Source organism: Castor canadensis, chromosome 12 (assembly GCF_047511655.1).
Source record: "Castor canadensis chromosome 12, mCasCan1.hap1v2, whole genome shotgun sequence".
Taxonomy (NCBI): Eukaryota; Metazoa; Chordata; class Mammalia; order Rodentia; family Castoridae; genus Castor; species Castor canadensis.
The window spans coordinates 21,163,071-21,172,916 of NC_133397.1; positions in this window are offsets into that span (position 1 = coordinate 21,163,071).

Consider the following 9,846-nt stretch of genomic DNA (forward strand, 5'->3'; position numbering starts at 1 on the left):
GGCGCGCTCTGGGGCACCCCTGACGCCCCTCCTCGGCTGCAGCTTCCATCCGGGGCCCCGAGAGGCTCTGGCTGAGGTTTAAGGACCGCTCCTCAACCCGGCACGCCCGGCCTTAAGTGTCCCCGCCCACCCTGGAAGCCCAAATGCCTAGCGCCGGGCCTCAGCCTTCCGCGGAAGGGATCCGCAGCTGAGCCCGTGTTGAAGGAAGCAGGTGGGAGTGGCCCGGTAGGCACCTGGCACGTGGAGCTGGAAGAGACCCTGCTTCACAAAGATTGCCCTGGTTTTAGAGGTGTTGGAATTCACAAACTCTCCCTTAAAAACGCAAATGCTCCTTTTGGATGTTTCAGCCTATCAGTCTCTTACACTGTGGTATGAATTGTTTTTCTCGGATTTGACAGAGCACCTCATTAAAGGAGAGAGAGGTTGTCTTGGAGCAAAATCGAGCGTTGAGGGGAGGTGAGTGCTGAGGACAGCCAGCAGCATTAAGGGATCAGCTTCCTCTGGACAACTGAAGACATAGGGCAGAGGGGAGAAAAACAGCCATGCAGGCCCTGGCCGGAATCCCCCCTTGTGCCAGTGAGAGTCTGGGTGTCCTCTTCAAAAGCGCGGGCATTCACTCGCATCCCTCATGGAATGGATCCAACAGAGAATTGATCCCGTCACTGCTGTTCATATCAATCCCTCATTCTGTGTGAAAAGCCACCAATCCCAGCCCAGACTCCTCCAAAGGGGGAGGGGAGAGATAACTTCAGATATAGGAGAAAGGTAATTCGAATAAAGCAGCATTTTCCCCATTGTTTTGTTGGGGGTCCAAAAGGTCCCCCTCCCTTTCCTGGCACACATGCCAACCCTTGCAGTTCCCAGTGGGTACCACTTGCCAAGGCCATGCCCAGCTCCTGGACCCTGAGGTTCACTGCTGGGCTCTCTGCTGCCACTACCACCTCCTCCCCACGCAGAAGGGAAGAGGTTTCCACGCAGAGACCTTCCTCTTCCTTAAAAACCCCATTTCCTGCCCCTGACCTTGGCTCCCTGCCTGGCTCCCTGTCCTCCTCTCAGCAGACATGTGCTAAGAGCCCAGATGGGCATCAGGAAGACCAGAGGAGCCATCCAGCCCCACCCTGGGGACACTGCCACATCCACCAACAAGGCGGACCCTTGTAGACACAGGTTACAGTTGGAGGTGACTTCTGGCTGAGAGGTACTGAAACGGGCATTTTGGGATGGGAAAGGAGGATCTGACTGGCCTGAAAGTGGTACCTTCCAGGTCCCATCCCCATTCTGTGTTCTGCACCATCGCACAGCCCTTCCCTGTGGGTGCAGGAAGCCTTTGCTGGGCCACCCTAGGAGCCAGCAGCATCTGCGTGGATATTCCAGACCAGTCATGGAAGTCCTTCACATGGAGAAGATCAGGGAACTCACCTGTCAGGTTCAGTGGCCTCACTGGTCCCTGACACCCAGTGGATACTTAGTACATTGTCACTGAATGAATGGATGGTCTTCCTGAGAAGGGTACTTTGTAAAGGCACTGGCTGCCCTGAGCAAACCATCAGCTTCATTGCCTAATGCTGAAAATGTCCTAGTCCAAGGACAAGTAAAGATTTCTGCTCTCAGGGCTGGGATATAGCTCAGTGGTAGAGCTATTGCCTAGTATGTGGTATATGCCGGGCTCCGGGTTCAATACCCAGCACCTCCAACCGAAAAAGGTGCTTTTAGTGTCCAAGTTGTAGATTGTGCCTGGTTGTCACCTGGACAACAGGCATGCTTTGCTTTTGCAATCAGAAGTTACAATAGCTGGGCATTGTAGCACACATCTATAATCCCAGCACTTGGGAGGCAAAAGCAGGAGGATGGTGAGTTTGAGGAAAGCCTGGGCTACATAGCAAGACCTTATCTCAAAAAAGAAAAAAAAAAAGTCAAACATGGTGGCTCAGCTACTAAGGCTGAGATTGGGAGGCTCACCCAAGATCAGGAGGGTCAAGGTTCGAGGCCAGCCCAGGCAAAAAGTTAGGGAGACTCTCCATCTCAACCAACAAGCTGGGCATTGAAAAATAACTAAAATAAAAAGGGCTGGTGGAGTGGCTCTAGTGGTAGAGCGCCTGCCTAGCAAGCATGAGGCCCTGAGTTCAAACCCCAGTGCCACAAAAAGTTTAAAAAAAAAGTTACAGATTCAGTAAATCTGTCTTTAAAATACACATGCACAGAGTCCCTCCATGGCTGTATGGGTGATTTTCATGTCCTCAAGTAAAAGCAGGATCACAGGCTTGAACAGAGCTGGGAGAGTGGCCTGACCCCCACCCTATCCCATCTACCCTATGGGATAGTCTTTGCTGAAGGCACCTTTATGTTTGGTTCAACTAGAGATGATTGCTAAGAATTAATTGTTATTGGATAAACAAGAGTGGTTTGGCCCCCCAAGAGACACAAAGGCTCCTGAATCCAGCAAACAATAGATCAGAGAAGAACTCGGGTGTCCTGAGGGAGGGGGAAGTGGGAGGAGAGATCTTTAGTTCCCCTGGTGCCAAGCACCAGGAGGGCCCCCAGGTGGGACCTGAAAGCAGAGCCAGAGGCCAGGGCTGCCAGCTGGTTTACTTGGGGAAATGATTCTAGGGGAAAGAAGTGTAAAACAGAGAAGGGGAAAGCTGGGAAATACAGGAGTTTGTGATGGAGCTGGTCCCTGCTGAGGGTGAGGGGCCCCTCCTGTGGTGGCCCTTCAGAAAGTCCACTGGAGGGTGACAGGAGAATTCTCCCCTGGTGCTTATGGCTACCATTCAGGTGACCACTCCCTAGTTCTTCCGGGTTTTGCACAAGGGAGTCTGAGTGGCGGGTGCCCGGGGAGATGTCTGCCAAGGTGCCTCCAGAGTGCACCTGTAGCCATGACTGGAAGAGAAAGGTAGGCCAGGAGAGTGTGGCACCTCACCCAAGTGCTGTCAGCAGGGCCCAGATCCCTCATCAGCTTCCGTAAGCTCACTTGGGGAAGAGAAGCTTGAGGAGCCTTAGAAAGAGCTGGCATCCGGGATTCAGGGCAATCAGCCTCAGACACTGACCTTCAGGCTAGCTAGGGATCTAGGACTCCCAAGCCTCAAGGTCATAGCACTAACCCAAGATAGAGTCATTGTCAGGAAGGATGAATGGGAACCAAAATGGTTGGCAAGCCGGGTGTGGTGGTACATGCTTATAGTTCCAGCTACTCAGGAGACTGAGGCCAGGAGATCTCCTGGACCCAGGAGTTCAAAGTCAAGTCTCTGAGTGAGACTCCAAGTCAGGAAACAAGGAGAGGGGACAGAGTGACTGGCAAATCAAGTCCAACGGGAGAAACCATCCATCTCACGGCTAGATGGCTAAACAGCTGTGGCCATAACTGTCCCAGTGTGACCTGTACAGGACTGGGCTGGGTTACCATTGGCCTTGTGCCCTCTCAGTGGCTATGTCTGTTGTGGTTTTTCTCTGACCGTGTCTGCCTGTCATCTGTGTGTTCTCACTCCTTTGTTGCTCTCTGTCTCTGTCTTGGTACTTCTGCCTCCCTGTTTGGGTGTCACTTGTTGGGCCTCTGTGGATTTGTGTGGGTGCATTGCACAAGTGTGTATAATAAATGAGAAAAAGGAGAGAGAGGGGACATGTGCGCACTTGTGTGTTCACTCACATTTGCCTTGTCCTTCCTGGCCGAACACTGTCCTCTCCTTTCCCCAGGCTTTCTCAGTGCCATGACCATTTATCACATGGGCCCAGCTTGCTGCCTTGGCCCTGTTTCCAGGCCAGGTGGTGGGCAGAGGCAAATACAGCAGAGAAAGCACACTGAAGACATCCGGTCTGGCCTTCCTTCCTTCCTTTCTTCCTTGGACTGGGTATTTTTCTGGATCTGTCCCCCTCTTGGATATGTGTGCTATCCAGTAGCAAGGACAAGGTCATCAGGTCCCTCAAGCTCAGTCTTTGAAATAAACAGATATCCCATAACCTTCCTCTCAAAATGTCAATTGGACACCAACCACAGAGTCAGCGGCTCACATTGGTTGGGTCCCGCATTCACGTCCCTGCCTTCTAAGTCCTGTTCATTGTGCCCTCCACAGCCTGACCCCATAGCCTGGAAGGAGCAGGGGACCAGGCACCAGACCACCCACAAGCCTGACTCCTAGGATCAATTTGCTCCTCTGTACCCACAGACACCTGCCATCCACAGCCAGAAAGCCTGGAGACTCATTTCCCTGGTGCTGGAACCCAGTGAGACCTCAAACATCCCTCTGCTCCAGCCCAGATGGGGACATCACAGCCCAGTGCAGTTAAATTTGGGGGAAAGACATAAGTGGTCGTGAGTGCTGAGTAATCCTGAAGCCTCTGTGGGAATGTCACGTTTTAAGAAGTGCCCAGCCAGGGCCCTCTGGGACGAGAAACCATAGAAATGCATGCTAACAAGTCTCTTCTGGCCTGCTGGGGACAAGAGTAGGAAAGGCGGAGCTGAGAGAAGGTGACAGGCCACCCAGAATTCCCTCATGGTGCTCAAGAGTGAGGCTGAGCCCAAAAGAGTGAGGCTGAAAAAACTGAGGCTGCTTCTTGATTACTGAAGTGCCTGGCACACTTACATTCTTTTCCTCTGCTGACCAGGGCCTGAACAGCCCTTCTTCAAGGCTCCCACATTCCCCACTCTCCACACCCCGACAAGGAGCACTCCAGGCCACATCTGATTCTGTCACTGTCTTTGTAACTCTCACCCACCTCACTGTGCACTAAAGGACTGGATAGGACTAGATAAGTCAATCTTATGACATACTCAAAGGTCACCTTCCCTTTGCAGTTGACCTCCCCAGTAACATTAGGCCCTTTTTTTGGTGGTGGTGGTGGTACAGGTGTTTGAACTTAGGACCTTACTCTTGCTAGGAAGGTGTTTGAACTTAGGACCTTACTCTTGCTTGGAAGGTGTTTTACCACTTGAGCCATGCCCCCAGCCCTTTCTGCTTTAGTTATTTTTTCAGATACAGCCTCAAAGTTTTCCCTAGGCAAGTCTCAAATCAACATCCCCCTACTTATGCCTCCCTTGTAGCTAAGACCACAGGTATACCACCATACCTGGCTTATTTGTTCAGATGAGGTCTCCTTAACTTTTTGCCTAGGCTGGCCACGAAGTGCAATCCTCCCGATCTCCACCTCCTGAGTAGCTGGTATTACAGGTTTGTACCAACAGGCATGGCACATTTGTCACTTTTTTACTTACAGATTTGTAGTGGGTTGAATAGTATCTATACTATGTCCATATCCAAATCTTTGGAACCTGTGAATTGACCTCCTTTGCACAAAGGGTCTTTGCAGATATAATTAAGTAAAGGATCTTGAGATAAGAGTATCTAGAATTGCCTGGATGTGTCTAATCCAATGACAGGTATCCTTATAAGAGACTCAAAAAGACAGGCGCAGAGGAGGGAGAGATGTGAAGAGACTACAGGGATGGGGCCACAAGCCAAGGAAACCAAGGAACTCAGACAATGGAAGAGGCCCACAGGATTTCCCCCTCAAGTCTCCAGAGGAAACAAGGCTCTTCCCACTACCCTGATTTCAGACTTCTGGCTTCCAGAATGTGAGGCCACCCAGTTTGTGTTAACTTGTCATGATGGCCACAGGAAACCAAGACAGGACCCAATTAAAGACTTTAACACCTCTATTTTAATACCTGTTGGAGTTAACTGGAATTGTACTTGGTTGTTGCCCCACTTTGAGCCCACTTTATTCTCCTTTGTACCTAAAGGGACAGACCCTGATGGACTTTCAATAAGCCTTTGTTCAATAACATTTTAAATCTGTCAGGTCCTTTTCAGGTACCCCAGGGTACCCTGAAGCAAGTGGGAGGTGGCCAACAGCACAGCCTGGGCATGGAGGTTATTCCTAGGTACCCATTTTACTTGAAGTGATAGGTTTTTTAATTTTTATATTTTATTGTTGTGCTGCGTTGGGGGTACACTGTAGCATTTACAAAGGTTCTTACAATGTATTAGCTATATCATACTTGAATTTACCCCCGCCACTGCTCTCCTTCATCCCCCCTCCCCTGATTCCTGGAACAGTTTCAACAGGTATCATTTTTGCACTTACATCCATGCATACTCATTATTTGCCCAGTATTCATCTTCCTACTGCTTTCCCCGCCACCTCTCCCCTCCCCCCACAGAACCTGTTCTGTCCTCCTGTTCTCCAATTTTGTAGAAGAAAAAACATAAAAGATAAAAAGAGAAACATGGCGTTTTGCTAGTTTGAGATAAAGATAGCTACACAGGGAGATTCCTTGTGCTGTTTCCATGCACGTGTATTACAACCCCAATCGGTTCATCTCTTCCAGTCCTCTTCACTCTCCCTAGTTCATGTCCCATGGAGGCCCCAGCCAGTTTAAGATTTGAAACAGAACTAACAAACCTCTTGCAATCGTTTTAAGTGTGGAGGGAGGGGGTTGAGGGGCAATGGGACTAATGTACAATTTAAGTCTAATTGGAATTGTCACTGTGCATCCCCCCCAACACATTCAAGTTTTTGGTTTTCTTCCCTTGACCTATCCCTCCTGTGTGTGGCCTCCCCTTAGTGTGACCCGTATGCCATAATATTACTGCATTTTTTTTAGGTCTATAATCTGCACATGAGATTTTTGGCCTTCTGAGCCTGGCTAACTTCACTTAAGATGATGTCTCCAGTGCCATCCATTTACCTGCCAATAACAAAATTTCATTCTTCTTCATGGCTGCATAAAATTCCATTGTGTATAGATACCACATTTTCTTAATCCATTCGTCAGTGGTGGGGCATCTTGGCTGTTTCCATAACTTGGCTATTGTGAATAGTGCTGCATTTTTTTTATTGGGTGGAAGTTCAGTGATTTAACTGTTAATTAATTTTAATCACTTTTTATTGTGAAGCTATCAGGGATTTATTGTGGAGTAGAATCGCTAAATTTGTATGCATTTTTCAGGTGCAGGACAAGATTTCCAGAAAATAGACACAATCTGCAGGTCATAATCTCCTATCTCCTGGGGGTTGGGGCGGGGGGTCCTTCTAGCTACCCCTGCAGAGGTGCCAGAGATTCCCAAAGTCTCAGTTCCTGGGTGGTCGTTCATCAATGTGGCCATCTCTTGCTGTACTTCCCTGATTTGATGTCCCTCTGGGCAGAGCTGGGAAAAGTTCTCCAATTTTAAGGCCCCAAGACTAGATTGGACCTAGGCTGGATAATGTCCCCATCTCAAAGTCCTTAGCCTATTCTCGGTCACAAAGGCCCTTTGCCATACAATAGAGTCACAGTTTCTGGAGATTAGGGTGATGACATTTTAGGGTGACATTATTCTGTTATAGTAGAATCCTAATACCATACCCAGGTAATACAGGTTAGAGCCAGGACCCATCTTAATTCCTCTCCCCCAAATGTGCTGAAACTCTGTGCTGGAATACACGGGCCCCAGCATGCTGAATCAGGGTACAGTAGAACAACTCATGAAGAGGTGTTTTTTTTTTGAGAAGAAAGACATTCTGAAATCTTCTGAAGTAAGGGAAAGCTGTAGAAGGAAGTTCCCTGCTGGCTTTGTCCCCAGCTCCCCTTCAGGTTTCCTTAGTCTACAACCAGAGGACAGAGCCATGGTTCCATGAAAGCTGGTTGGGCACCAGAAGCCACATGGGGCCAGCGGCTGGATGGATGCCTGAGTCCTTCTCAGACTCTTCTGCAAAGCTCTTTTTGGAATTGTCTTTTAGGAACACAGTTCAGATTCTGCCTCACTTCCTCCAAATGTTTATAGCAGGGTTGGGGGCATGGCTTAAGTGGTAGAGCACCTGCCTAGCAAGCGTGAGGCCCGGAGTTCCACAAATGTTTAGTTTTCACACTGCCTTAGATAACTCTAAAGACTTTATCCAGGATGTACCTTAGTTAGATCCCAAGCTACTTATTATCACATATCATCTTCACAGTGCGCCCACGAGGTAAGATCAGTTATCATGTCCTTTTGACATACAAAAAACCCTAGACTAGATTGATTGCATGCTCGCTGTTCCACAGCTGCCCGACTCCGAAGCCTGGCACTCAGCATTGTCAGTCACTGCGGTAGGAGCAAGGGACTTCCTACCGTCTGTCTGCTTGGATGGGGGCCAAGATGACACTGGACAGTCTTGGGCGGGTCATGGGAAAGGCCAAGCAGGCAAAATTAGCAGGAATGGCAGAGACTGAGCTGAACCTTCATGGCCCTGTCTCCTCAAATCGAGTCATCCTCTCCACCCTGTGAGGAGGGAAAGCGGCCAGAGGGTGGAGACGTGGACAACAGGGCCCCAGCAGGGTGACACCGTGCCTGAATGGCGTGACTTACGTGTTGTGGACCCTGTAAGGAGCACTGTGTTAACACCAGCTGTTATGTGTATCAAGGCAGAGCAGTAGGCGGCCCAGGTCTGAGGCTTTTTGTCCACCCAAATCTCTCCAGTTCTCTACTTCTTTCTCTCTGACCTCAGGCCATGGCAGCAGAACCAGATTCCAGAGAGCAGCCGGCTGGGGATGACAGTGGCCAGAGTGTTACTGCTGAGGTGTTGGCCTGGCCAAGAATTGGCAGCTGGGGCTCCAGTGTGTGACCACAGTCTTCAGCAACAATTCACGCTGGATTTGAACTTCACACCCAGTCACCAGCATGCAGGGTTGCCAGACCCCTCCCTGGAGGGCAGAGCCTGCCCTGGGGTTAACATGGAAAGGCAGGAAGAGGCCAAGTGACAGAAGACCTTGACGGCATAAACGTGTGTCTGAGCCCGCATTTCACAGGCATCGTGAAGAATCTTTTGAGCAGATGACCTGTGCTGACCAGCTACGTCCTGTCAAAGGATGAATTTGGGACAAAAGTTGGCTTGGAAAGGGAAGAAACTGTGCAGAGAACACTGGTGAGAAGGCTCAAGAAAACAAGGGCCTAAATTTAAGTAGTGTTCCTATTCCAGAAAGTTCTCGGACCTCTCACACGAGAGGTCAGTTGTGCCAAATTTGACATATTTGGGGCTTGGGTTGAGCATATCCACATGTTTTTTGCAGAGAGTAAATTTTATGACTCTTAAATAATTCACACTGGCATTGTTTCCCTTCTTGTGAGCTTGAAAAAGATGCTGTGTACTGCGTAGGTGGGATGAAAATAAATGAGCCACCTATTCTGCCATCCCTTTTCCGATCTTGCTTGTCACATGAGGACTGCCAGACACCATTTAGAGCATGTCATATTCAGGGGAATATGTGCTAGGCTTTCACACACACACACACACACACACACACACACACCCCACACACACACCCCACACACATATATACAAATATATGTACATTTTTTTTTTAAATTTTGCATTGCTGGGAATTGAACCTATGGCCCTGAGAATGCTAGGCAAGTGCTAAGCAAGCTACATCCTCAGTCCCCAGACCTTTCATTAAAAAAAAAAAAATGACAGCTTTCATTTTAATGTTTAAAAATGCCCTCTTCCTTCCTTTAAAACTCATCTCAGGTGCCAGGCATAGTGGCTCACACCTGTAATCCCAACTACTTGGGAAAGGGGAGATAGGAGAATTGTGGTCCAAGGCCAGATTAGGCAAAAGTACAAGAGAGACTCTATCTGAAAAATAAACTAAAAAGCAGAACTGAGGCATGGCTCAAATGACAAGGCCCTGATTTTAATCCCTATGACTGCAAAGAACAAAAGCAAAATAAAACAAACAAACAAAAAAACCACCTCGTTGCAGCACAGCAGGTTCAGAGTGGTTTAGGAATTCCTGTCTCTCACCCATCTCTCCAAGATGCAGCCACCCTCTGCCAGCTGGGAAGCCACGGTGGCCTTACTCATGGCTGAGCAGGCATCCAGAGCCAGCGCTGGCTCCCT